The sequence below is a fragment of the Cyanistes caeruleus genome, chromosome 23, assembly GCF_971803275.1.
Source record: "Cyanistes caeruleus chromosome 23, bCyaCae1.hap1.1, whole genome shotgun sequence".
Lineage (NCBI taxonomy): Eukaryota > Metazoa > Chordata > Aves > Passeriformes > Paridae > Cyanistes > Cyanistes caeruleus.
In genome coordinates, this window is record NC_141723.1 from 1,080,351 (window position 1) to 1,108,271 (window position 27,921).

Genomic DNA, 27,921 nt, shown 5'->3' on the forward strand with positions numbered 1-27,921 from the left:
AGATTTCCATAGGAAATAATTCCAGGACACTTCCACCACAAACTATGCACTGCTGCTGCTTGGATGAGTCCATATGCCATCATCCCAGGCTATTTTTTCCCCATCCTCCCTTCCAAGCATTGTTCCAAGGCCGAGGCTGCTGCCACAACCAGCTGGGTGCCCTAGGAAAGAACTTTCCCAGCACTTTCCCTGTCCGTGGGAAGGACACGGCGGGAAGCAGACAAGAGGTCTCGCCGAAGCCAGTGGGAAGCACACAGGGGGTGTGGGTTTATTCAGGAATGTGGCTCTGAGGAGGGAATGCTGGCTCTTCACCCCCACCACCAGAGGCACAAAGCTGGGATCCAGTTGGTTGCTCAGGCTCCACACACGTGGGCTGGGCTGGGAAGCCAAAGCCTGGCTTGGAAGCCAGGATGGGGAAGACAATATCCATGTGCTTTCCAGGAATGAGGATGAGCATGAGAAACCGTGACCTCCAGCAGGGCTGAACAGGCCAAGGCAGCCCCAGCTCGTTCTTCTCTTCCCAGCTGGATACTGGGAGCTGTGGGATGTGTGCCCCGCAGTGCCGTGGCTCTGGCAGCTCCTTGGAGACCTGAGCTGCCAAACAAAAGGAAAGCCCCAAAAAAATCCTTCCTGGAAAAGTCAATAACCCCTCAAGACAATTTTCCAGGTGAAGAATGAGATTCCTGATAAGCTGTTTGTAAAAGATATCTACCTTCCAAAGAAATTCTGGGACTGGCTTTACAAAAAGGGGAAGGAATCAGCACAGAAGTACAAATTGTGTGGGAGTAAAGGAGGAGCCTTTGAGATGTAAAAAACAATTTTCTGGGGGTGGAGGGAAATCAAATGAAATCAAAACATGTTTTGATCAGCTCTCAAAAAAATTCCAGCACATTTTTCTCCCAAAGGCTCCTGGTACTGGAGACTGTAACCCAAGGAGCTTTAGCAGCATGGTACGAGGGATTTGGAGGCAGCTAGAGGGAGTAAGGGATGGATGGATGGATGGATGGATGGATGGATGGATGGATGGATGATGGATGGATGGATGGATGGATGATGGATGGATGGATGATGGATGGATGGATGGATGGATGGATGGATGATGGATGGATGGATGGATGGATGATGGATGGATGATGGATGGGTGGATGGATGGATGGATGGATGATGGATGGATGATGGATGGGTGGATGGATGGATGGATGGATGGATGGATGATGGATGGATGGATGATGGATGGATGATGGATGGATGATGGATGGATGGATGGATGGATGGATGGATGGATGGATGGATGATGGAGGATGGATGGATGGATGGATGGATGGATGGATGGATGATGGATGATGGATGGATGATGGAGGATGGATGGATGATGGATGGATGGATGGATGGATGGATGGATGGATGGATGGATGGATGGATGAATGCATGGATGGATGCATGAATGCATGGATGGATGGATGGATGATGGATGGATGCATGAATGGATCTCCCTGGGAAGAGAGAGGTGACCCAGCCAACCTGACAAGGTTTAGTGGTGCAGGCTGTTGCCACTGATGTATCCCACAAAATTTGGTGTCCATCCAAGGCTTTGGAGATGCCTGAGAGAGATGGGATGGATGGATCCATCTCTCTGGGTAGAGAGAGGAGATCCAACCAACTTGACCAGGTCTTGATGGAGCAGGGCGAGGCCATCAACACATCCAAAATAATCCATGTGCTTCCAGGGCCACCTTGATTTTCTGGACAAGGAGAAATCCTGTTTCCAGGAGCTGCAAGCAGGGCAGTCCCAAGGGGTGTTAAGGCATTTGGGGGTTTTCCCACAGCTCCAGTGGGAAGGGGTGAGGGCAGCAGGAGTGAGCTCCCTGAGCATCCCTTGGCCCATCAGCAGCAGCTGCCCTGGCCTGGAGCCTGGGAAAGGATTTATAGGGATGAGAGCAAAGGATAAAGTTCACCTCTGGATCGCTGACAGCTGGAGCTACCTGGAAGAGGAAAGTTCCTTTTTAATGTGCTGTTATTGGAACATCTGTTGGAGAAGGAGTTTGGGGAGTCCGGGCATTTCCTCCTGCGGCTGATCCAATGAATCCAGCGTAGGGAAAACTGCACAAGCAGGATAACTGTGAGGGTGGCTCTGAGGTGCCTTTAAGGGTGGTGAAGTTCAGCCTTCCCAGGGGAGATTTAGCCTGGATTGGACAGCATTGCTTTCATCCCAGCTTTCCTGATTCCTGCTGAAATCCCCCATCACACAGGATTTGGGAGAAGCCAGCTGCAGTCTTTGGGAACAAAGGAAAGCAAATAAAAGTATAAGGAATAAAGTAAAGTTGTATTTAGTGATGCTTTTCCCAGGACGAGATTGAAGTTAGGTGGGAATCGCTGGGGGTGAGGAAGAGGCTGGTCCTGGTGGAGGCTTCCTAGATGTTTCCAGGACATTATAGGAGCACAGGGGAGAAGGAAAATGCTCTGATCTGCTTTGCATCTGCCATCACAAACCCCTCACTCCCAGCCCTCCCCATATCTCAGCAGTGGCTTTCCCACAGAAGAACTCAGGATCTGACCACGGAGAAATCCTCAGCAGAGAGCAGGGAAAACTGGGGTCTGACCATGGAGAAATCCTCAGCAGAGAGCAGGGAAAGCTGGGATCTGACCACGGAGAAATCCTCAGCAGAGAGCAGGGAAAACTGGGGTCTGACCATGGAGAAATCCTCAGCAGAGAGCAGGGAAAGCTGGGATCTGACCACGGAGAAATCCTCAGCAGAGAGCAGGGAAAACTGGGGTCTGACCATGGAGAAATCCTCAGCAGAGAGCAGGGAAACAGGGGGACCCCAGCAGCTCCAGGGGTGCCCTGCCCTGCTCCCATCCTCCTGGAGAACGAGTTCCAAACTCCTGCTGGAAACGTGACCCTGGCTGCCCCTCAGGAATGAAGGGGCTCACCAGAGCTGGTACCAAAATTCCCCAAATCCCTGAGCAGCGTGGAAGGCCTGGGATCTGAGCGTGGTCCCTGACATTAATCACTGTAATAGAAACCAGAGCTGGCTTTGGGCCCACTGAGTCCATACGGCCCCTGCCGAGGCGTTGGGAAATTCACAGGCTGAGAATGGGCAGCAAAAGAAATTCCAGGCAGGGCTTTGACTTTCTTTTTTTATTTTTTATTTTTTATTTTTTTTTTAATTAAGTGGAATTTCAAAATTGGAAAAACATAAAGGGAGTAAAAATAAAAACAGCAACAGCAAAATCCTCAGTAAGCTGTTGGGTCTGAAACTCCCTCCTCTTCCTCCTCTCCCACCCTTTTCCACCTCCCTGGATTCTCCTTCCCACTCCCTGCACAAAGTTCAGCTGGGATGGTGGGAGCAGGGAGGAAGGAGCATGGGGAAGAGAAAAGGCCAGGTTGGACAGGGCTTGAGCAATCTGGGATAGGGGAAGGTGTCCCTGCCCATGGTAGGGGGTGGGACTGGAGAAGCTTTAAGGTTCCTTCCAACCCAAATAATTCTGGAATTCCAGGATTCCACGAAAAGCCTCTTCTGATCCAGCTGAGGAGGGGTTTCATGACCTGGGGATCAAATGGCGGTGTCAGAGCCACACCATCCTACAAGACCTCAGTGAGTCCCACTGGGATTTATGGTTGGACTTGATGGCCTTAGAGGTCTTTTCCAAGCAAAGTAATTCCCTGATTCTGTGATTTCAGGTGCTGCTGTTTGACAATAAACATCTCATCCCAACCCTTTGGTCAGGAGAAGCAGAGATGTCACCCAGGGTGACAGGATTGGGTCCAAGTCCTTGCTTCTGACCCTTCTCCATCCCTGGGCACCTCACAGGTGGATTTTTTAGGATTTTTCCCACTTCTCCAGCTGTGTCAGGTGGGATGAGCTCAGGTCAAGACTGCTGCAAGTGCAGGGATAACAGGAAAACTTTGGAGAGAAGGATTCTCAAAACACTTAATGAGGCTTCACTTAATTATCTCCTCTCCCCACACTCTAGAAATTGGTTGGAATATGATGGGGAGAAAAATCTCTCCAGAATTTTATTGGATGATGCCAAAACATGAAAGGATTTGTCAAGAATAATTTGGAGTCACTGGGATGTTTTGGAGCATCAGAGTTTGACATCCAAACAAAGAAAATTGCAATCAGGGAAAAAATCCACCCTGCTCCCCCATCCTCCCTCCTGCAGCTTTTTCCCACCAGAAGAAAACTTGGATGTTTTATAGAACTGTTTAATAATGTGATGACAATCCCAGCCCCTGCTGCAGCCTCAGGCTGATCCCTGGGGGATGCTGAGCTCCAACCAGCTCCAAACGCCCTGGTTCCTCCTCCTGGAGGATTTTTCCCTCCCGTAAAGTTTTCCATGTGGAGTGGGGGGATTTTCCCTTTTCCTTTACATTTCTGCTGCTGGGACATCACATGTGGCGGTGGCACATGGAAATGTCACTTTAAGCATTGGAATTTTTGTTAAGCTTATCTGGGCAGCAAGTTTAAACATGTCCCAAAGATAAACAGGGAAACTGAGGAACACAAAGCCTGAATTCCCAGTGATGCCCCCAGGGAAAAAGGCAAGAGGGATGCCCCTCTTTTTTACCTTTTCCATCACCCTTTATTTCCCAAGAATATGACAAAAAGAGGCTGAAAATTGTCTGTTTAATCAGAACTTCATTCTTAAAGTTGCCCTGAGAGCACAACCTCGTGTGTTTGCCCTATCCCAGCACCCCAGATCCTCTCCAGGGACCAGGCCGTGTTTGTCTGGGATCTGAGAGCAAAAATGGGGCAAAACCCAACAGTTTCTGCCCACGCATGGAGGCGTTGAAAGAGATCCTCCATCCCAGATGGATGCAATTAGGGGCAGGCAGCAGAGAAAATATTCCACAGGTGCTGTGGGACCTTTGTGGAAACTTCAGCTGCTGCTTTTCCCAATGCTCCCAATCCCAATGTCCTGAATTATGGCTGTTGTCCCACGTGTGCAACCTGGTCTGGGGCTTTAAGAAACACTTGGATGGTGCTAGAGGAGATTTAATATTTTTTTCCTCTTTTTGTCTTCTGCTTTTCCCAGTTTTATGCCCAGCTCCATCCCAAAAATGTGGTTTTCTCAGATTCTCACTGATTTTCACAGGTTTGATCCCAGATGTGCAGCCAAGCACCTCCCTCTCACTACCTTGAATTCCTTTCTCTGGCACCTCTCTCTCCTTATAGCTTTGGAATAAGCCCTTTTTCTACCCCAATTATCCTACATGGATAAAAAATCCCAAGTTTTTCCAAGGAAAGCACAGCAGGGAAGCTCTGGTCACTGCCAGCCGTGAGAACTGGGGCTTTAGGAGGGAGTTTTTGACTTGGTTTGTTTGATTTATTTTTGCTTCAGTGGATGCAAAGTGAGTGGGGCAGCTTTACTCCATGTGGAGAGCATCCCACGTGTCCATGGGCAGCAGCTTTGATTTTGGCCAGGGTCGTGTGAAAACTTGCATGAAATTCCCAGGACATGAAAGGGAAGGCAAAATCCACCCCTGCTCTGTGCCTCAGTTTCCCCACCTTAAAAATGATATCAAGAATGGCTTGGGGTTTTTTTTTGTTGGTTTTTTTTGGCAGAAGGGATCCCCTTGTTCTTCATTTTAGCTGCAGGGTTCAGAGCTGAACAACACCGGTGGAAAGGATGGAAGGATAGGGAAAAAAATACCTACAAAAGTGGGAACAGCTTTTTCATGGCCATGCAAACAGTGCAGCAAATTCCCAATTTTTGCAGGGACAGGAGGAGCCAGTTTTTGTCCCTCTCTGTATTTTTAGCAGCTGCTGCCCCAGGCTGCTCTCCCCAGTCACTCAGTGAGTGTCCTGTTGGTGACAATGCCTCGTGCCCGGGGTCACTTCCTGCAGCCACAGCCACACTGGGAGCTTCTGTTTCCCATCTGCTGCCGCTCCTCCCGCGGCCTTTTGGGTCAGGGGCCCTGCTCCCCTTTCACCCCGGGAACACGACAGGGAGCAGCCTCCCCTCCCCTCCCACTCCCCCACTGCTGCCCCAAAGCCCCCACGAGGAGTTCTGGTGTCAGGATGAGCTCCTGGCCCCCACGGGAGGTCACCCATGGGGGCACATTTGGTGGCATTTGATCCCAAAGATGGCTTTGTCCATCCGTGAGGCATCATCACTCCTGTGCATGGTTGAGCCTGATGGCATCCACCTGATGGCATCCACCTTTCCTCCGGGAATTTGGAGTCCAGCAGCCAAATTTATGCTGAGTGTGGAGGTGCTGGGCTGAAGCATGGGCTCAGCCCCTTATAAGGCACCAGAGATTCTCCCCTGCAGCTTCCAGGAGCCTGTAGGGACTTCTGTGACTCTCCCCTGGTAAAATGGAGGCTTTGGCTTCCCATTAAAAGTGATCAGCTTTCCTCTTTCCAATAAAATGGCTTTGGCAGAAAGATGAGGGGATCTGGTCCTCAAAGGAGCTGTGGGGATGGAGATCAGCAGTAGCAAAGTTCATGTCCTGGGAGCTTTGGGGTTTTACATGAAACCACCCCAAAATGTCAGGAAAATTTCTTCCCTCTTGTCCATTGTGTGGCTTCACCTAGTGACTTATTGAGTATCCCCAGGTCAGGACAATCAGGTTCTTGCAGGCACCTTCAGGCCCTGGCAGGAGGATGGAGCATTCCTGGGAAATCCAGCATGTGGTTTTAATTTTCCTCCTGCTCCAGAGAGAAAAGGAAGCCCAGAAGATTTATGGGCTCCCTGTTCTTCCTGCAGGTTTATAAATAGCCTTTCTCAGGTGCTGGGCACATGGGGGCCTTGGGGCAACGCTGAGAGGGATCAAAAGCAGCATTGGATCTCTCCTCCTCTCCCCTCTCCACGTGTTTGATCCCTGCTCCCATCTCCAAAGGGCCACAGAACCCTCTCTGCTTCAGACTGGAGATTCACTGGGATGATTTCACTGCCTGAAATGCTGAAATCCCAAAGTGAGCCCCCTTTGGAGCACCAGGACTGCCCCTGCCTTTGATGTTTGCCCTGGGAAGTTCAGCTTATCTCAGCTGCTGTGGGGGAGAAGCTCAGGAGCGGATCTCGCCTCCTCAGTGCTCACACTACTCAAAGGGTCTTTGGGTTGAAGGAAAGCAGCTCTGGGAATTAAAAATAAAGCAAAATATTAAAGAAATATTTTAAATATTTTAAATAGTAATTTTAATATTAATATTTTAATATTTTAATTTTAATGTGGAAGATGATTCCACATCATCACTACACAGAAATGGGTCAATGACTCTGTCCACAACTTTGGGTTTTAGCATTAAGTTCCACTTGAAAAAAAATTTCTAATTTTTTACTGAGACCTTTTCCCAGTATTTTTTTAAATTGAAAGTTTTTTAGTTCTAAAAGAAAAGTTTAATTTGACAATGGAAATTTGAACCCCACTGACAACCAACTGCTCCAGGAGAGGACAGGGAAGAGCTGAAGAAGGCAGAGGTGCCAGAGAGGGGAAAGAGGTTTTGAAAAAGTCAGAAAAATAATTTCCATATTTTTGTTCATTCCTCTTTCACCTGAATTTCTGTGTCCTTAATTACAGCATCCAGATTCTTTGGGAGGCTGGAAGGCAATACTTGGCTTTTCCAAGGAGCTGTTGAAGTGAATTCCCAGGAAACAAAAAAGCAGATTATTCATACCAAGAAGCAAAACCTCTAAGGACCCTTTATAAAAAGAAAATAACAATTTCAAATGGCACAGAGCTCAGATTTTAAGTGACATTTCTAACTTGAGCTCTGGCTTTAAACACCACTCGATTTCCCCCAAAATGCTCCGGGTCACCGTGCCACCTTTTGGTGAAGCCACCACCACACAAACCCCAACCCATGGATAGGGACAAAACTCCTGAAAATCCTCTTGGGAAAATCCTGGCAGCCTCTGGAAGGTGCAAAGCCAGAAAAAAAGCTCACTGATGGTTTTCTGCCAACGTTTTAACGCTTTTTAGGGAATGGAGTATTTCCCCCTCAAGTTTTTTAGGGAACAGGGCATTTCCTCCCCCAGTGATTTTAGGGAACAGGGCATTTCCCTCTCAATGTTTTTTAGGGAACAGGACATTCCCCCCCAAATGATTTTAGGGAACAAGACATTTCCCCCTCAATGTTTTTTAGGGAAACAGGAGTTGCCCCCCAAGGCTGGAGCTGTAACCGGGATATTCCTCTTTCCCTGTTGCCAGCAATTATCACAGGATCCTCATCTCCCAGCATTAACGGGAGTTAGGAGCAAACACAGCTCGGGGCTAATCCTCCTCCTGCCCTGCAGCACCCAGGTTCACCCCAGCCCAAGCCAGAATAACTTTCCATGGGGAAACAGCTTCCAGAATGGCTGATGGTAAAACTGTGCCAGGATTAACCTTTCCAGACCCCTCTTGCAGTTTGGAAAGTGCTTGGGTATTTTTTTTCTCAGAGATGTCAGGCCCAGGAATAAATAGATGAGAGAAGTTTTCCAGCACTCGATGATTCAAATCTCCTTCCCTTCCGCTTACAAAGGGTTTTCTGGGTTTGGTGCTTTTTGATGGGTTATTTTTTTTTTTTTTTCAGATGCCTTTCCTGATTTCAGCGCAGATTCACAGCAGAGGGGCTGTAAATGGAGGATTAAAACTTTTCAGTAAATTACACTGCTCCACACACTGGGAGAAAATTTCCAGGTGATATAACTCCACCAACATCAGCAGAGATGGAAAATACTCGTCACTAGAATTGCAAAATGAACAGCTGCTGCTTTAAAGTCACTGTTTTACTACCAAATGATGAAACAATGGTTTTTTTAACTAATTGGTGTGGTTTAAATCTGGGTTTGAATCCTGTTTCTTGCCCAAGCACCGGAGTCTGAGCCATCCTGGCAGCTGCTGGCTGACATGCAGGGCTGGTTTGGATGGGCAGGGGCACCCTTTGTGCTCACAGGTGAATGAATGCCAAACTTTCCAGGGAAAACAGGATCCTACATGCAGCTGCCTTCCCACTCCTGGGAGTGCTGAGCCCGTGGCCAGCGGGATTTAAGGGATTTGAGCACTCGCACGGCTCCTGCAGGCCCGCGGCCAGTGCCTGTGCTCTGTGGGCCGGTGTCTCCTGGCTTTAGCAGAGACTTTTCCAGGCTGGCATCATCCCTGGCCATGGCCCTTCCCACCGCTCTGGGTGTCCCAGGAACCGACAGATCCCCTGGGAGCAGCGGCTGAGGCCTCCCCACCATCCGTGTGAGGCAGGGATCACCCCCGGGAGCAGCCCCAGCCCTGCCCCGCCGCTCCCCGCAGCAGCTCCGGGTGCTCGGCCCGAGCAGCCCCCGGAGCCAGCGTGTGAGGGCAGGGATTTATCCCGGGATGTGTGAGGGCAGGGATTTATCCCGGGATGTGTGAGGGCAGGGATTTATCCCGGGATGTGTGAGGGCAGGGATTTAACCCGGGATGTGTGAGGGCAGGGATTTAACCCGGGATGTGTGAGGGCAGGGATTTAACCCGGGATGTGTGAGGGCAGGGATTTATCCCGGGATGTGTGAGGGCAGGGATTTATTTATCCCGGGATGTGTGAGGGCAGGGATTTATTTATCCCGGGATGTGTGAGGGCAGGGATTTATTTATCCCGGGATGTGTGAGGGCAGGGATTTATCCCGGGATGTGTGAGGGCAGGGATTTATCCCGGGATGTGTGAGGGCAGGGATTTATCCCGGGATGTGTGAGGGCAGGGATTTATCCCGGGATGTGTGAGGGCAGGGATTTATTTATCCCGGGATGTGTGAGGGCAGGGATTTATCCCGGGATGTGTGAGGGCAGGGATTTATTTATCCCGGGATGTGTGAGGGCAGGGATTTATCCCGGGATGTGTGAGGGCAGGGATTGATTTATCCCGGGATGTGTGAGGGCAGGGATTTATCCCGGGATGTGTGAGGGCAGGGATTTATCCCGGGATGTGTGAGGGCAGGGATTGATTTATCCCGGGATGTGTGAGGGCAGGGATTTAACCCGGGATGTTTGAGGGCAGGGATTTATCCCGGGATGTGTGAGGGCAGGGATTTATCCCGGGATGTGTGAGGGCAGGGATTTAACCCGGGATGTGTGAGGGCAGGGATTTATCCCGGGATGTGTGAGGGCAGGGATTTAACCCGGGATGTGTGAGGGCAGGGATTTAACCCGGGATGTGTGAGGGCAGGGATTTAACCCGGGATGTGTGAGGGCAGGGATTTATCCCGGGATGTGTGAGGGCAGGGATTTATCCCGGGATGTGTGAGGGCAGGGATTGATTTATCCCGGGATGTGTGAGGGCAGGGATTTATTTATCCCGGGATGTGTGAGGGCAGGGATTTATCCCGGGATGTGTGAGGGCAGGGATTTATCCCGGGATGTGTGAGGGCAGGGATTGATTTATCCCGGGATGTGTGAGGGCAGGGATTTAACCCGGGATGTGTGAGGGCAGGGATTTATTTATCCCGGGATGTGTGAGGGCAGGGATTTATCCCGGGATGTGTGAGGGCAGGGATTTAACCCGGGATGTGTGAGGGCAGGGATTTATCCCGGGATGTGTGAGGGCAGGGATTTATTTATCCCGGGATGTGTGAGGGCAGGGATTTATCCCGGGATGTGTGAGGGCAGGGATTTATTTATCCCGGGATGTGTGAGGGCAGGGATTTATCCCGGGATGTGTGAGGGCAGGGATTGATTTATCCCGGGATGTGTGAGGGCAGGGATTTATCCTGGGATGTGTGAGGGCAGGGATTTAACCCGGGATGTGTGAGGGCAGGGATTTATCCCGGGATGTGTGAGGGCAGGGATTTAACCCGGGATGTGTGAGGGCAGGGATTTAACCCGGGATGTGTGAGGGCAGGGATTTAACCCGGGATGTGTGAGGGCAGGGATTTATTTATCCCGGGATGTGTGAGGGCAGGGATTGATTTATCCCGGGATGTGTGAGGGCAGGGATTTATCCCGGGATGTGTGAGGGCAGGGATTTATTTATCCCGGGATGTGTGAAGGCAGGGATTTATTTATCCCGGGATGTGTGAGGGCAGGGATTTATCCCGGGATGTGTGAGGGCAGGGATTTATCCCGGGATGTGTGAGGGCAGGGATTTATCCCGGGATGTGTGAGGGCAGGGATTTATTTATCCCGGGATGTGTGAGGGCAGGGATTTATCCCGGGATGTGTGAGGGCAGGGATTGATTTATCCCGGGATGTGTGAGGGCAGGGATTTATCCCGGGATGTGTGAGGGCAGGGATTGATTTATCCCGGGATGTGTGAGGGCAGGGATTTATCCCGGGATGTGTGAGGGCAGGGATTTATTTATCCCGGGATGTGTGAGGGCAGGGATTTATCCCGGGATGTGTGAGGGCAGGGATTTATCCCGGGATGTGTGAGGGCAGGGATTTAACCCGGGATGTTTGAGGGCAGGGATTTATCCCGGGATGTGTGAGGGCAGGGATTTATCCCGGGATGTGTGAGGGCAGGAATTTAACCCGGGGTGTGTGAAGGCAGGGATTTATCCCGGGATGTGTGAAGGCAGGGATTTAACCCGGGATGTGTGAGGGCAGGGATTTATTTATCCCGGGATGTGTGAGGGCAGGGATTTATCCCGGGATGTGTGAGGGCAGGGATTTATCCCGGGATGTGTGAGGGCAGGGATTTATTTATCCCGGGATGTGTGAGGGCAGGGATTTATCCCGGGATGTGTGAGGGCAGGGATTTATTTATCCCGGGATGTGTGAGGGCAGGGATTGATTTATCCCGGGATGTGTGAGGGCAGGGATTGATTTATCCCGGGATGTGTGAGGGCAGGGATTTATCCCGGGATGTGTGAGGGCAGGGATTTATCCCGGGATGTGTGAGGGCAGGGATTTATCCCGGGATGTGTGAGGGCAGGGATTTAACCCAGGATGTGTGAGGGCAGGGATTTATCCCGGGATGTGTGAGGGCAGGGATTTATTTATCCCGGGATGTGTGAGGGCAGGGATTTATCCCGGGATGTGTGAGGGCAGGGATTTATTTGTCCCGGGATGTGTGAGGGCAGGGATTTATCCCGGGATGTGTGAGGGCAGGGATTTATCCCGGGATGTGTGAGGGCAGGGATTTAACCCAGGATGTGTGAGGGCAGGGATTTATCCCGGGATGTGTGAGGGCAGGGATTTATTTATCCCGGGATGTGTGAGGGCAGGGATTTATTCCGGGATGTGTGAGGGCAGGGATTGATTTATCCCGGGATGTGTGAGGGCAGGGATTTATCCCGGGATGTGTGAAGGCAGGGATTTAACCCGGGATGTGTGAGGGCAGGGATTTATTTATCCCGGGATGTGTGAGGGCAGGGATTTAACCCCGGATGTGTGAGGGCAGGGATTTATCCCGGGATGTGTGAGGGCAGGGATTTAACCCGGGGTGTTCGGTGCCCGGCAGGGATCGGAGAGGAGCAGAGCCGAGCTGGGCCTGGCAGGGTGAGGGAAAGCAGCCGCTGCCCTCGGCAGCTCGGAGGGGCTGAGGGAAAAGCAGGATCAGCAGCACATCCTGGGGGTATTCTGGTGGGAGAGCATCCCTGGAAGCTGGAGAGGAGAAGGGGAAGGCAGAAACCCCCTGGAAGCAGGAAGGAAGCGAAGGGGGAAAGGGAAATGGAGAGAAAAGGGCACAGAAGGATGGGGTAAGGCACCGGCACCTCCACAAAAGAGGCCGATGGAGCAGAACTTTCCTTGTTGGGAGAAAAGATTTCCAAAATAAATTTGTGTTTTCTTGCTCTTCTCTGTTTCCTTTCCAAAAATGATGAATTTCCGCCTAAATCCAAAGCCAAACTCCTTCCCCACAAAGCACATACGGAAAATAGGGCCATATTTAGGATAACTCTTATTTAACCTGCTCATCATTTTTTTTTTAATAAGTCAAAGAATAATATGAAAATATGGTTTAGGTAAATTGATGAAAAAAAGCCTTTTTTTTTTTTGTAAAGGGTTGTATATTCTGTATCATTTTCTGTGCTGGCAGTTTTTCCTGTCTTCCAGGATAAACTCAGGACTCAGGGAGCTCCTGCCTATTTCCACCCCCTGGCTGTCTCCAGCCCCAGTGAATGAACACTGATTTATCCTGGCAGCAGACCCGGATTGCAGCCTGGGAATGGGGGATGGAGCAGCTCTGGCCCCAAAAAGGTGAGCAGGAAAAAGCTCAGCTCCTTTTGCTGGCACTCCCACAGCTGCAGTTGTCTCTGCACAAGGTCTGGGTGATCTATTAAACCTCTCAAATCAGGATTTAATTTAGTTTTAATAAGACAGTTTGGGAGATGTTAATTAAATTGAGTTATTAAAGCCACATGGGCTGGACTTGGCTGATACATTTCCTTCTTTATTAAGCCCATTAAAAAATAGGGGAAGATAGAAGGGGGAAAAAAACCATTTGGATGCAGCAGCACATTCAAAGAGTTTCTTTTTCCTTTGTTGAATTAGACATGTGGAGATGAATAAACACCAAAAACCAGGCAGGTGAGCTTGAATCCTCCCAAGATCAGCAAGGATTGGCCTAAGGATGAAGCCAAAATGATGAAATCCATTGAACCCAAGTGTCCAACAGATCTCTGCACCCTTAATCCCAAAATGTTCTCCAAATTCCAGCCCCACTACTGGATTACCAATGGGAGTGATGCTGGAGCATCATTTCCATCCCTCCACACTCCAGCAGGGAAAACTACAGGAATGCAAGTTTTTATCATTTTACCTAATCAGATTTTTCCTACCTCTGGCAAAAAATGCTTCTGGGAATGTCTTCAGCTGCAGGAATTGTCAGGGTGATTGGGTTAAAGTGAAGAAAAACTCCCACGTGCCTTAGAAATGACAAATATTTTATTAGCTGGAAATGTAAGCAGCTCTAATTAGCTAAGCAGGCCTGAGTTAATTGATTTAGAAGCTTTAGAGGATGTAATGCACTGGTGAGACAATCCAAAGGGTCCTGGGGAGGAAATCCATCCTGCACTTCCCAAATTATCCTGTTCTTTAAGTCTGGGCTGAGCACAGAGAGCTCCTGATCCTGCCCTGAGGATTGCAGAGTTTGGGAAACCCACTAGGCCTTATCCCTGCTTTACTCTCTCCTGCTTCACTCTGGAATTTCTCTGGATTATTTTCCTTTTCCAAAGCCCCTCTGGCTGTTATTTATGGTGTATCAATACTGGCAGCTCCTGTCCCCTCCCTGCCAATGATTCCTGATTAATTTCAGTCCTTCTCCACCCTTTTCTGTTTAGTGCATGGATGGAAAGGGATGAAAATCACCAGGGAAAAATCCTGGGGATCTTTATGTCCACCAAAGCTGGAAAACACAAGGAAACACTGAAGGACCCCCTTCTTTCCATGCCTGTTCCCTGAAAAGAGTTTTGTGCTGGATTTCTGATGGCTCCCAGTGCAGACCGCCTCTGCTGGCCCCTTCTTATGAGGATTAAGCTCTAAAAAGCTGAAATTCTATTAAAATTTGTATTAATGAAATATATCCCCTGTGCCATATGGTGTTCACTTTTCCAGGCTGGAAAAGATCCTTAATCCCACTGGGACTGCTGGGGAAGTGGAGGCAGGAATGGGACAAGCTCTCTGTGGATGCTCCTTGTGCCTGGTGGCACTGAGATGTTGCTGGATATGATCGATGTGTTCCCAAGGACGCTGGATTTAAGCTACACAAGGTTTTGCAGGAGCAATTGGAATTCCACAGCCTCAATCTGGACTTTTTCCAACATGCCCAGAGCCACCAAGGGTTCCTGTTGATGTTCCTGTTCCCTGGGGATGTGGATAATGGGGAGATGCCAGCCGTGTTTATCCTCCCATCTCAACAATATTCTGCTTATCCTGGTTCCTTACAGTCTGGATGATCCCACAGGGAATAAAGAGGGAAAGGCTCAGGGCTTGGGGAACTTTCTGAGAGGGCTGGTGAGGAAAGGACTTGGATTTTCCTGGTGTTGCAAGATGAATGGAAATGAAAGGGGGTGGGAAATCTGAGGAGGGGTTTTATTTGGAATCTCAGAGATTTCCAGGGGACTTGTTTCCTTCCTCAGCAGAGGAATGTTTAATTAAGGAAAAAAAAAAAGAAATTTTTTTTGAGTTTTAGCCCCTAAATATAAATTCCTGCCCAGACTTCCCCTGCTGCAGGGAGGTCCTGAGTGCCCAGGCTTTGCAGCCCTGTTTGGCATCTCTGGAGTTCTGCAAATACTCCCAATCCCATTCCAGCCAATATCATGGACCCCTTTCCCTCCTCTGACCCTTCTTGCTTTTCCTCCCCCCATTCCTGGAACAGGGAGCCACCACCACCTCTCCTTTGGAGTGGAATGAAGGATATTTTAAGGGAATCCTGGAATGCTGGGCTGCCTTTGGTCCAGAGTTGCTTCCAGACCTGAGGAAGGGAAGAAAGGATCTCACAGGGGAAAAAATGGATGGGTACTTGTGGGATTTATCCACCAATTTCCCAGCTCTGAAATATCCACAAGTCCATGTTCCTGGCTTCTTCCCATCTTTGCTGCCCAGATCTCCTGCTTGTCCTCATCCCATGTGCTCAGAACTCTCCTGCTGCTCTCAGTCCCTTTACAAGAAGGAAAACCCATCCTGTAAATGATGTCTTTCCCTATCATGGGTAAAACTCCTCCCTCAGAAAACTTTGGATTCCCCTGGAGAAGCTAATCTCCTCTAAATCCCTTTCCCCATCTAATCCCTGCAGTGATCCTGTTTACCCTGGAGCTTCATCCTGTCTTGGAGGGCAGCAGAGCTGCATTCAGGACCTTTTTATAGAAAGAAGTCTTCCAACGAATCCTCTTCCCCTACCATGGGTAAAAGAAATCACTGATCCTGGAAACGTTCCATGGAAATATCTGTCATGGATTCTCCAGGTGTTTCTTGCCATGCCTGTGCTGAAGACACCTTTGCAAGACCTGGGCCACAATCCTAAGCATTCATAATTGATGTTTAAAACAATTTGGTGCTCTTGGGGAGCAGGAATTGCAGGGCTAAATGTGGGGAGGCTGGGGCTGGGTAGACATTCCTCACAAAACCTTGGCTCTCTGCTGCAGCCAGGTGAAGGTCACAGAGCCAGCAGTGTCACTGAGGAGCCAAAACCCTTGGAAAACCTACTGATATTCCAGAAATGCCCCAACCAGCCCATGTATGCTGGCAGCCACCACTCTGGACTCCACACACAGTAAAGGTGTTGATCTGAAAGAGATTCAGGAGATCAGGCACCCCTGTGTCCTTTGTGACTGCCAGGCTTGGTGTCCCCATGTGCTGAACGGGTGGCACTGTGTCCTGGGGTGGCACTGTGTCCTGGGGTGGCACCGTGTCTTTGGGCACTGCGTGGGCACTGTGTGGGCTCTGTGGGCCCAACCAGGCTTTGGGCACGGTTTGGGGCTCAGGCCTGTCCTTGTTTCCATGTCCTGCGCAAAAAGGGCAGGGAAAAGCTGCTGAGTTTCCGAAGGCAGCTCAAGCTGGGTCCCAGGAGGGCCAGGGCAGTGCAGGGGAGGCTCCTCTTGGCCTTGGGCAGGCGCTGGCGGGGCTCTGCAGGGATGGACCCGGGACACAGCAGCTCCAAGGGTGATCCCAGGAGTGTTACAGCCAAGAGCTGAGACTGATTCCTTCTTCCCCTCAGGAAAAGGGAACCTGTGTGTCCCAGTTTGCTCTCCAGGCAGCCCAGCCCCTGCTTGCTCACTGGACATGGGATCAGTTCCTCCCAATGATCCAGTGGAGGGTGCAGAGCACTTTGGAACTCCTCCAGCAATTCCATGGATCTTGGAGCCCTGTCCCCATGTCACTTCAGTGCAACCACAGTGACCTGCACCAAGCAAGGTGGATCTCAGTGATGGCCACAAGATAAAGAAACCAACAACTGTCCAGGCCTTATCTCGATGGTCACGAGGGAAACAAATCCTCAGCTCACGTGTTTCTTTCCAATGACCTGCAAACAATGAAAGGGAAATTCCAGAGCCTGTAACTGCCCCTCACCAGGCAGTGAAATAAAGAGCTTTCCCTTTCCAATCCCTTTCATTCTTGTTTTTTTCAGATGTTCCATATGAACCCAGCAGAGCTTGATGGCCACAGAGCAGGGATGCTTTGGGAAGTCTCCCCTGGACATGGAGAAACTGTGGGGTTTTTTAATTACACCATCAATATGTGATCCTGTTGTGCCTCTGCTTCCCTCCGTTAATTAGAGATGAAGTTATGCCCCATCCCTGGAAGTGTCCAAGGCCAGTTTGGACAGAGCTTGGAGCAGCCTGGGACAGTGGAAGGTGTCCCTGCTCATGGCAGGGGGTAGCACTAGGTGGTCTTTAAGATCCTTTCCAACCCAAACCAGTCATGATTCCATGGATCTGTGACTGCAGACTTCAGGTCAAAGTAGAAATTTTGTTTTCCTCCAAATGACTGCAGGAATCTCTGTCTCCAGAGAGCTCATCCATAGCACCAGGAATATCAGCAAGGCTGGGGACTTTTGCAGGGGCTCACCCAGGAAAGTCCAAACTGGGAATTAATGCAGAGAAAATACTTGGCATAACCCCATGGTGAAATCTTCCATCAGCCCCTTGGCTGCCATCTGGAAGGGACATGGATCTCCAGCTTCAGCTCCACCCATTTCCCAGCTCATTTGAGGCAGGTCACCAGCACTATCTTGCTTTTTGCCCTGGGAAAATCCACATTTTCCTTATGGAAACTCCCCCATCCCACCACCCCATGCTCCTCGATGCACCAGTTCCCCCAAAAACACTTCCAAGGAATCCCTTCCCCAGCTGCTGCTTTGCAGAAGTTTTCAGGGAGCTGGAGGTGATGCAGGGTGGGATTTCTGCTGGCAAAGCTCAGTTTGCAGTGCCTGGAGCACGTCTGGCAGAGGAGGGAAGAATCCCAGCCCCGAGGAGCTCCAGCCCACACTGGCACAGGCTGTGGGTGGGATGTTTAGATCAGCTTCATCAGCTCCATTTCACAGACAGTCACAGCCAGACATGGGCTTTCCATGGAAAATATTTTGCTTCAGAGTTAAAATAAAATTAAAAAGTGAAAACTAAAATCTATTTTTTTTTAAATATTTGTTTTTCTTAGGAGTTCTCATTCTGCCAAAACCAACACATCGAAAACCATTCCAGGAGCTGTTTGATCCTGTCCCTCCCAGGGATCAGGGAAACCTGTGGAGTGCATGCACCAGCCTTCAGCTGGGTTTCCATCCTGGTGCCATTCCCAGGAAAGGGAATTCAGATCCTTACATGAAGGCTAGAGTGATCCCTCCGCCTCTTTTATGTGGGATTATTCCTGTTATCCATCCCTCTCCCCATAAATAATGTTATCAATGACCTAACAAATTAGACAGCACATGGGATTTTATTTTTAAATTAAATATTGACTAACAGAAGCAGCATGGAAATTTTAAATTTTTTTCCTATTTTGAGGGGGGGAAAAAGAATCAATATTTGCAGGCAGCTGCTCTCTCCAGATGTCCCAGCAAGCCGAGCAAACATTGAACAACCCAAAACAACACTGGAAACCCCAAAACCTTGGGCTGGGCTCTGAGGTAGGAAACATCTGGAATTCTGTTTGCCTGGCCTGTCAGGGACAGATAAAAGATAAATATGGAGTGACGGCCGTGGGCTCTGCACATCTGCCAGGCCTGCAGGTGGGATTTCAGGGGAAATTCTCCCTGGACGGGCCAGGACCAGGAAAAACCCACACAAACCTTGCAGCTCCGTGACTCAGGGCCATTGTTTGCCTGCTTGCACGTCTGAGGGGAAAACACGGCTCGAGTTCCTCCAGGGATTGACGGAGGCCGTGAGTGACGTCCCCACCTGGAGCAGGGCTGAGGGCTGGGGACAGGCAGCAGAGATAATGATTTATCCAGTTTGGATTAATGAGTGCCTGGAATGGGGGTTTCCTGTAGCTCTGGCTCCACCCGGCTCGTGCAAGGGGGAGATTAACGCTCGTGTTTGCCTTTATTCCATTCCAGGGCAGGGACCTCTGCGGGCTCCAGGGGCTGGTGGCACGGGCTGGGGCCTGGCCCTGGGGTAACCTCTGCAAACTGAGGTGGTTACTGATGGTTCTGCTCACCAAAAACTGGGGAAATGGGGATAAATCCCCCGTGCAGTGCAGAGGGGACGAGGGTGGGGACTGCTCACCCTTCTGCCCACCCTGCTGGTCACACCCTGTTCAGAGCAAACCCAGGTGTTGGTTTGCCTCCTTTTTGCAATTTTCCATCTTTCTGGCATGAGTGAAACACCTTTTCCCTCTGCCTTGGCTCTCCCTCTGCTGGGACAGCACCACAGGGAGGACTGGGAATCCCTCACAGTCATCCACCCGTCTGAGCAAGAGCAACTGGAACCGGGGTCTGGTCTGATTTTCTTGCCACACCTTTTCCCATTAAACACCAAGTTGTTTTTTGTCAGCCTGAACTGAGGCCCTGCAGCAGAGAGGAGCCCAAAGCCCATCCTGTTGTGGCCCAGCTCTGTCACAGAGGTCACCACCAGCCCTTGGCCGCCCCAGCTCTGCCCCTTGCCAGCGCTCATTTACCTCCCACAACAACAAAAACTATCTGGGAAAAAGGTCTCTGCTGCTGGAATGAGCAGTTCTGCACACAGGATCAGCACAGAATGGAGATTTTTTACCACTTTTTAAAATGTAAAACACATCCAAGACTTGCCTGTGTCAAGGCGTGGCAATGGCCTGCTGAGCTGTAACTCTGCCTGTTCTAGGAAATAAAAAAAAAATGTTTGGGGCCCAAATCTGAGCCTGGACATGGCTTTGAGGTCACAGAGTGTTTCAGGGAGGTAGAAGAACTTGAGATATCCCAGGTTCTATTGCCTGAGCAGTCCCAGGACAAACTCTCCAGGGTCTGAAGATGGTGTGGTGCCTGACTTGGTGGCAATAGCAAGAGCTCATCTTAGAGCTTATCCTGGCTTAACCCGACTATTCCCAAACTTCAGGGGCTTGATGGCTTTGTCAGATCCAGCCGAGCCACGCTCTGTCCCTGCTGGGAGGAGCAGCAGCACTGTGTGGGGGTCTCTGAGGAGGGCCCGGGCCTGGCTCCACCCGAGCGCTGTAAACAGGAAAGCGCGGAAGCGGGAGCGGAGCCCGGCTCATCCAGAGCTCCGGCACACAATGCCGGCCCGGAAAGGGGGATTATAAATACCCGGGGTCAGGGCCGGGCTGCGGAACAATGGGCACAGGGAGGATGGAAAAGGCTGGAGAGGACTAGCGCAGGGCCAAGGCCGCCCCGCAGGGTGGTGACGCAGCTTTGGGGGTGCAGCCAGTCCCTGCAGGGGCTTGTGAGGTGATGGTGACCCCGAACCACACGGTGAACCCCCAGAAAGTCATGGAATCTGGGAATAGTTTGGATTGGAAGGGCCCTTTAGAGGCTGGGCTCTCTGAAGGGTTGGGTAATTCAGTGGGAGCTGGGAGCTGGGGTTTGGGTCTGGCACTTGCAGCTCCCCATCGCCGGATTTGGGGTTCCCACTCCCCAGAAATGGTGAACCCATCCATGGGTGCTGGCTTGTTGTGGAAGGGGCTCAGGGGCCGTGTGCCTGGCTGGGTTTAAACACCCACCAAGGTTTAACTCTGAACATCCCAACAGGCTGGGGAGGAAGGGTCACCTCTGCTCCACCCCAAGCCTCCCAGCACTTCACAAGGACACCCCAATTTATCCAGGATCCCCACCCCAGGAGTGTCCAAGGCCAGGCTGGATGGGGCTTGGAGCAACCTGGGAGAGGGGGAGATGTCCCTGCCCATGGCAGGGGCTGGAACAGGTTGAGCTTTGAGGTCCCTTCCAGCCCAAACCATTCTGGGATTCTCCAGGATATCCTTGCAAGTTTAAATAGAAGGGTTTGGGAGCTGCTCAAGGATGATGTGAACAATGGAATTTGCTCTTCCCAAGCCGAGTGGAGGCAGCAGGATTCCCACCCTGCTCCAGCATCCCATGGGATTATCTGTGCCTGTGCTTCCCGAGGACACAGGAGGCTAAGATGCTCCCCTGCTGTATCCTCCAGCCCACGGAGCCACTTCTGCTCTGTGCTGATCCAAAGACTCCAGAGGAAGTGAAATCCACAGAGAGATAAACCCCAGGATGGAGGAATGCTGCAGCCCAGGCTCGGGGGAAGGTCTGTGATAGCCCAGCAGCAGCACCTCGATAACCAAAGCCGGGTCAGGGCCAGCAAGAATTCCAGGAAACACCCTGGCTGCTCGGGAGCCCCGGGATGGCTCTGGAGGGGAGCCCAGCCCCTTCCTGCCCTGGTGCGGTCCTGGCTGGAATTCTGTGGGGTTTCACCTTCCTTCTGAATGTCTCTCAGATCCTTAAGGACAGAAGGATCACCTCTGGAAAGGGAGAAAAGTGGGAAGTGAACCTCTGGCTGTGCAGGAGCATCCCTTCTCCAGCAGGAAAGGGGCAGGAATGCAAGGGAAGCAGCATCAGTGGTCTGTACTCCAGAGCAGAGTGAGGTGGGAGAGGTGGAAGGGTCCAAGACAGCTGGAAATCTGTCAGAGGCCTTTTCCCTGAGCCACAGCAGCCAAAGGGCTCTTTAACCACTGGCTGGATCCATGATGCTGGGGGCATCACCGAGATCTCCAGAAATTTGGCCCTGGGAGTCCCCAAATTTGGGTCAGAGACAGGGCTGGGGGCTGTTCTGCTCTCTGGACTTGCCCTCCCCCATCACTGCTCCCATAAATATCCCATTTCCCATCTCCAATCCTTAATGGTGTCCCCAAGGAACAGCCTGAGCTCTCAGTCCTGTCTCCCGGGAACGCTCAGGGATGATTCGGGAGGGGCAGAGGCTGCTGGAGGCACAGATCTCAGTCGGGAATGACAGATAATGGCTGGGATAACATCTCCCGACATCCCTGCTCACAAATATCCCTGTTCCCGGGCTGGGAACACCCCCACACACCCCCCCTGGGGGGCCTTCCTCTCCCTGTTTGCTGAGCTGAAACCCAAATATCCAAGAGAGGAACAGCAGGAAAAGCTGTTCCCTTCCTCATTTCGTGGAAAAAGAGTTTAAAAATTCCCAGGAGAACTGATTGTCACTGTCCAGCCCCAGCTGCCAGGAGGGTCCTGCAGCCCCTGGGAATTATCCGTGGCAGGAGGGTCACTGTGAGCTGAATTCCAGCCTGAGAAAGGGAATGACATCCATGTAAGTTCTATTGATCCCAAATAACTTTAAACAGGTAAAAATGTGCCAAAAATATGGATTATAAATGAAATTACATTGGCAGCTGAAAACAGGGGCTGAAATGTGTGAGATTTGAGCCTTGGAAGAGCCTCTAGAGAAAAATCCTCCCAAATAACTGCTGGGACTTTATTTATTTACTTTAATTATAATTTTTTGAGGGGATCAAGTGATGCACAAGCAATTTTTTAGGGCACTGGATTTTATGATAAGCACAACAAGGAAAGCACCAGCATCACTTAAAGCTCTTTCTGGGCCCTCTAGCGGTGCTGCCTGTGCTGAGGCTCAGCTCTGCTTCCCAAAATAACACCAAAAATCTCAGGTTTAACACTTTGCCTGCTATCTTCCCTCAAGTAAGGAGAAAAAAGCCGAATGTCTCCTTTTCCCTTTTTTTCTTAAAGCACATCTGTGAATCTGACCGGTTGGGATCTTTCTCCTGCACTTTTTGAACCAAACCCAGGGAGTGAAACTCATTTTGAAATTGAAAAGAAACCCTTTGGAAACTGAAGGGGGAGAGGTGCAGCAGGAGGGGAAACTGGGCTATGCAGGACCTGCCTCTTTTCCCAGCCTTTACTTTCCCCACTTCCCACTTCAAAGGAAAATGATGTTCCCAGGAGCTTTGGAAGCTCTGAGAGATGAGAGATTTATGAGTTTCTTTCCAAGCCATGTTTCTAAAATAAATAAAGGTTGAGTTTGGCTGTGAGGGGCAAAATATTTGAGTTTTATTTCCTGCCTGGAAGCTGCAACTGGTTTAACAAAGGGGTGAGTGGGGAAAGGTGACTTGGAAAACACCTTCCATGTGGATTGGGGAGTCAAATATGTGATAGAGATTAAATACATGAGATATATAAAATATATGCTAGAGATTACATATCTATATAAAATTGAGATATAAATAGTTAATAAAGTGTTCCCCCTCTGCCGCTCTGGCCATCATATCCTATCCCAGGTTTTCATGGGAAACACCCAGTTCTGCTAAGGATGGCATTTCCCCCAAAAATAGCTGTTTCTAGGGTTTGCAGAGCAGGGGCAGCATTTTTAGTGTGGGCTGGATAAGGATTTGAGGTGGCTTTCTGTGCCTGTTCCCTCCTGGCATCTCCACAGCCTTGGGCAGGGAGCAGGAGAGGAGGAGGCAGGGACATTTTGTTGGATATCCAAGGGAAAAACTCTCATGGAGAGCTACAGTCCATCCTCAGAGCGGCTTCCCAAAAAGTCCTTCGTGCTGTATGGAATTACCAGCCCCAGACCCCTCTCCCATCCTTCTCCCACCCTCTCCAGTGTGGAGGGGCTGGGGATGAGCACATGGCACGAGCTGGGTCAGTCCTCAGCAGCTTCCCTGGGTCTGGAGGGACAGGACACAGGGAATGGCTCCCAGTGCCAGAGGGCAGGGATGGATGGATATTGGGAAGGAATTGTTCCCTGGCAGGGTGGGCAGGCCCTGGCACAGGGTGCCCAGAGCAGCTGGGGCTGCCCCTGGATCCCTGGCAGTGCCCAAGGCCAGGCTGGATGGGGCTTGGAGCCACCTGGGACAGGGAAAGGTGTCCCTGCCATGGCAGGAGATTGGAAATGGGATGAGCTTTGAGTTCCCTTCCAACCCAAACCAGCCTGGTATTCTGTGATTGTGTTTCCTTGATTCCAAGCCTCCCTGTTTCCCCTCTCTGTGTGGATTGGGAAGGACTGAAGGCACCCCCTGATCCTGGGGTGGGGCTGTGGGGCTGAGATTCCAGGCTGGAGACGCTTTCCAAAGCCAAGGCTGTCCTTGGGGTGTTCTGGGAGATGTTTAAGCTGCGGCGTTGAGGGATTTGGGAAGGTTTGGGTTCAGCATGTATTTTTCCAAGGGGAGCACACCAATGCCATGATCCAAAGGGATTTGCACGGGGAATCCTCAATTCAGCACCCCCTGCTGATCCCCAGTCTGCCCTTTGGAATGTCCTGGGCATTCCCTGGAATCATCCAGGGTCGGGTTCTGAAGAAGCTGATCCAGCTGGAGATGTGCAGATGTGAATCCCAGCTCAGGATTTCATGTTTGTGTCCAGCCCAGAGGATCCTGCTCTCCCAGGATTCTGTGGCCGTGCAGGCAGGGGGATGCTGCTGCTCCATTTCCAGGGGAATTCCTGCCATGGCAGGGGCTGGGGATGCAGCAGAGGACACCCAGATTTTTATGGCTTTTCCCTTTTCTGGAGGAGAAGGCAGGAGGTGGGGAAGGTGGATGCAGGGAGTCAGGATCCTGGGAAGCAGGAGGGGAATTGCCAACATCCCCCACTTTTTGGGATAAAGCATTCCTGCATCCTGCTGGCTGGAATGAGGGGCTGAGTCAGAATTCCAGGGCTGAGTGTGAGGGTGGAGCTGCTGTCCTGCACCTCCTCCCCAGATCTGGGAATTTGGGGGGGTCCCAGAGGGACCTGGGACCTGCAGGGAGCCTGGGATTCCAGCTGGGAAATGAGGCACAGCAAAAACTCAGAAGTTTGGTAAGAAATGAAAAAAATTATGGATTTTTGCATTTACAGGTGAATTCTTCCCATCTGCCCAGATACCTGGACACATCTGGGCAATGAGGCAGAGGCTGACATAAAAACAAACAAGATTTTTTTCCCTTTTTTCCCCCATTTTTCCAAGGAAATGCTGCCCACTCAGCTGTGCCTCTGGCCCATTGGAGGAGAGGATTTTTAGGAAAAGAGCCCAAATCTAGAAGTTGCCAGGATCTCTGGGATGCTCCCAGTCTCACCTGCTTCATTTTTAAAATTATCCAAGAGTTTCTTTAAGCAGGTGACCCTCAGGAATGGGGCCTTTGGAAGAAATAATTATATGGATAAGATTACTTATTTATTATTTATTGTTTATTTGTTACTCTTTAATTAAAATAAATATTTATTCAATAGATATTTCTATATGTAAAGATCTCCCTATTAAAGAAAATCTACAGTTGTTTAATATTATTTTATAATATTGATACATTATATTATTGACAAGTATTTAATATCTACAATCCAAATAATGAGTATTATAGATAATATACAGAATATATCAATTAGGGTTTGGGCAGGGTTTTCCCCATCTCTGCATCACTCCAGAGGGATGATGGTGGTCCCTTCCCAGGGTTCCAGGGGCACAGGGAGGGAGCAGCCGTGCTGTTATTTTTGGATTGCATTACACAGCTCCCAGATGGAAATACTCCCTCCTCAGGGGCAATAAAATGGATTAAAAAAGGAAAGAAAAAACTAAAAAAGAAAGGTCCTGACCCCATCAGCAAAGCAGGAACAGCATTTCTTGGGGAGAGAATCCTTTTATGAGGTGGGGAAGAGGAAATTTGGAGCAGGGGGATAGAGTGAGAGGGAAAATGGGGATCAAACGCAGCAATTCCATTCATTTGGAGCCTGTGGAATTTTACAGGAGCATGAGGAGGGGATATAATTCCACCAGGCTTCATTAACAAACCACTTTTCCATGTGAAAATGGGCAAAGAGGGGATCCAGGCAAAGCCCTCAGGCCTGGGATGCTTCAGCCCTTCCCTGCTTGGAAAAGTGGAGAGAAAGATGGGGGCTCTTTGCTTCTGTGTTGGTATTTTAGTGGAACTTTATATTGGTGGTATTTTAGGAGCCCAGAAATCTCCTTCCAAGACCACTGAAACATTTCCTCGTGGAGGGGAAGGACTTTATTGTGGCCGGTCACAATAAAAATTAACGGACCCGTGGAAAATTGGGATTTCACGAAATGCAAATTGTCACTGGGGGTGGATGCTTCCTTCTCAGCTTTCCCATAAAAATGAAACTGGAAAATGTGAGTATTTCTGTTCCTGGAGGTTCCTAAAGGAGCACCTGGATTGGGAGGGAAAGGGAGTGGAAAGGAATGGAAGAATTTATTTTCCTCTGAGGTTCCCGCTGCTCTCAAGCATCCTCTGAATTTCACTGAGGGGCAGAAGGGACTGGCTGAGGATACTTAAAAATATCACTTATTAAACAGATTCTTTAGGATTTATTTATCCAGCATTTATCAGGATATTTGAACAGGCAGAGCAGCTTCTCCTCTTAATGAGCAAAACATGGCTTTCCATGGGAAAATCTCCTTTGCTCCAGAAAAGGGGGAATCTGTCCAAACAAGGGGCTGATTTTTGGAGCTGAGCTTGAGCTTTCCAGCACAATTCTCTCCCCTGATCCAACAGTCCAAGTTTCCCTGAACACAGGGTTATTTTCTTACTGGTTTATCACCAGCCCCTGGTTTATTCCACCAAGAAATATGCTCCAAAAATCCTCCAATAAATGTGGAATATTTGAGCTGGCCAAGATTTTTCAAGTCCTGTGCCGTGCCGCAGTTTCCCTCTTTTTCCAAACAGGGATTTTCTTTGCCACCCTTCTCTGAAGAAATGATGTAATTCAGGCTTCGATCCACAATGAGATTAAACTCCAAAATAAAGTTTATTTGAGCCTCTGGGCCATGAGTTTTGGAGTTTTCATCTCCAACCTCAGCCCCTTCCAGTGGATTTGCAGCAATTTGAGTTTTTCTGGGAAGATCACGGAATCACAGAATCCTTTAGGTTGGAAAAGGCCTCGAAAATCATCAAGTCCAACCATGAGGACTCATCGAGGAGCAAATCTGGAGGAAGGACTTGGAGCCCATAAATCACTTTCTCCTCCAGCTGTGTCATCCCAGAATTTTCTCCACCCTCAGGAGCTGGAGCAGGAGCACCAACCCAGGTTTCTCCACTTTCCACAGGAGCAGGAGCTCCAGTCCAGCCCCTCCTCCTGTGCTCCCAGCTCCTGGAATGAGGGAAAAAGGGAAAAGAGGGGAAGGGCTCAGCTGCACGAAGCTGCTCAGCTCAAGGAGCATCCAGAGCTGGTTTTAGATCCAGACTGCAGCAAAGTTTTGACAGACAAAGTCTGGTTCGAGCCAGATTTCATCAGTGCAAACTGAAACTTTGCTGCATCTGCAGGAGTCAATAATGACCCACATTTCAAATCATATTTGGCATCTTCAGGAGCCAATAAAGGCCCCATGTTTAGATCGTATTTGTATCATATTTCACCCATCACAGGTTGCTCGGTTGCCACGCAACCTTTATCTTGATCTCAAGAGTTTCACTCAGCTCCTGGGCAAAGCAGCTGCAAACCAAACCCCAGAACCCTCAGCAAACCACCTTTGTGTCTTTAGGGCAGGAACTGTTTCTGAGCTGACCCGTGGGCAGAAGCCAGAGGGGAGCTCTTGTCACACCCACCCCACAGCGGTGTCACCCAGGGCGCAGAGTCAGCGCTGTTTGCTCGGGGTTTTGGGTGCCCCTGGCAACCCCCAGAGCTCAGCACGGCAGCACCCACAGAAATCTCTCCCCTGCATCTGCAGAGTTTGCTTTTTGGAGAGGTGCAGCAGCGAGAGAGGCTTGGAACCGCTCACGTGGCTGGCTGAGTCTCACCCCAAACCTGAGAATGAAAGCCCAAAATGTGGGGCCTTTCTTGGCTCCTGAAGATGTGAAATACGATACAAATATGAATCAGAATGTTGGTCTTTTATCGGCTCTTGAAGGTACAAAATATGATCCCAAATGTGGGTCATTATTGACTCTTCAAGATGCAAAATATGATACAAATAGTATATGAAAGATGGGGCTTTTATTGGCTCCTGAGAAAATAAAATATGATAAAAATATGATATGAAATGTGGGGCCTTTATTGGCTCTGGAAGACATAAAATATGATATGAATATAATATAAATATATGGGTGCTTTATTGACTCTTGAAGATAGAAAAAATGATATAAAATGTGGGTCTTTTATTGACTCCTGAAGATGCAAAATATGATAAAAATGATACAAAATTAGTGTCCTTTATTCTTCCTGAAGATATGAA

The 27,921-nt window shown here is 49.8% G+C and overlaps 1 long non-coding RNA gene across 1 annotated transcript; it reads right to left on the reverse strand.

The window, feature by feature from the left end:
• Positions 1-3,133: 3,133 nt before the first annotated feature.
• Positions 3,134-9,269, reverse strand: LOC147649458 (uncharacterized). Its single transcript, XR_015278862.1, has 3 exons — positions 8,881-9,269; positions 7,500-7,576; positions 3,134-7,082 (listed from the first exon to the last, which is right to left on the reverse strand). It is a non-coding gene; the product is annotated as an uncharacterized LOC147649458 (long non-coding RNA).
• Between the last annotated feature and the right edge of the window lie 18,652 nt (positions 9,270-27,921).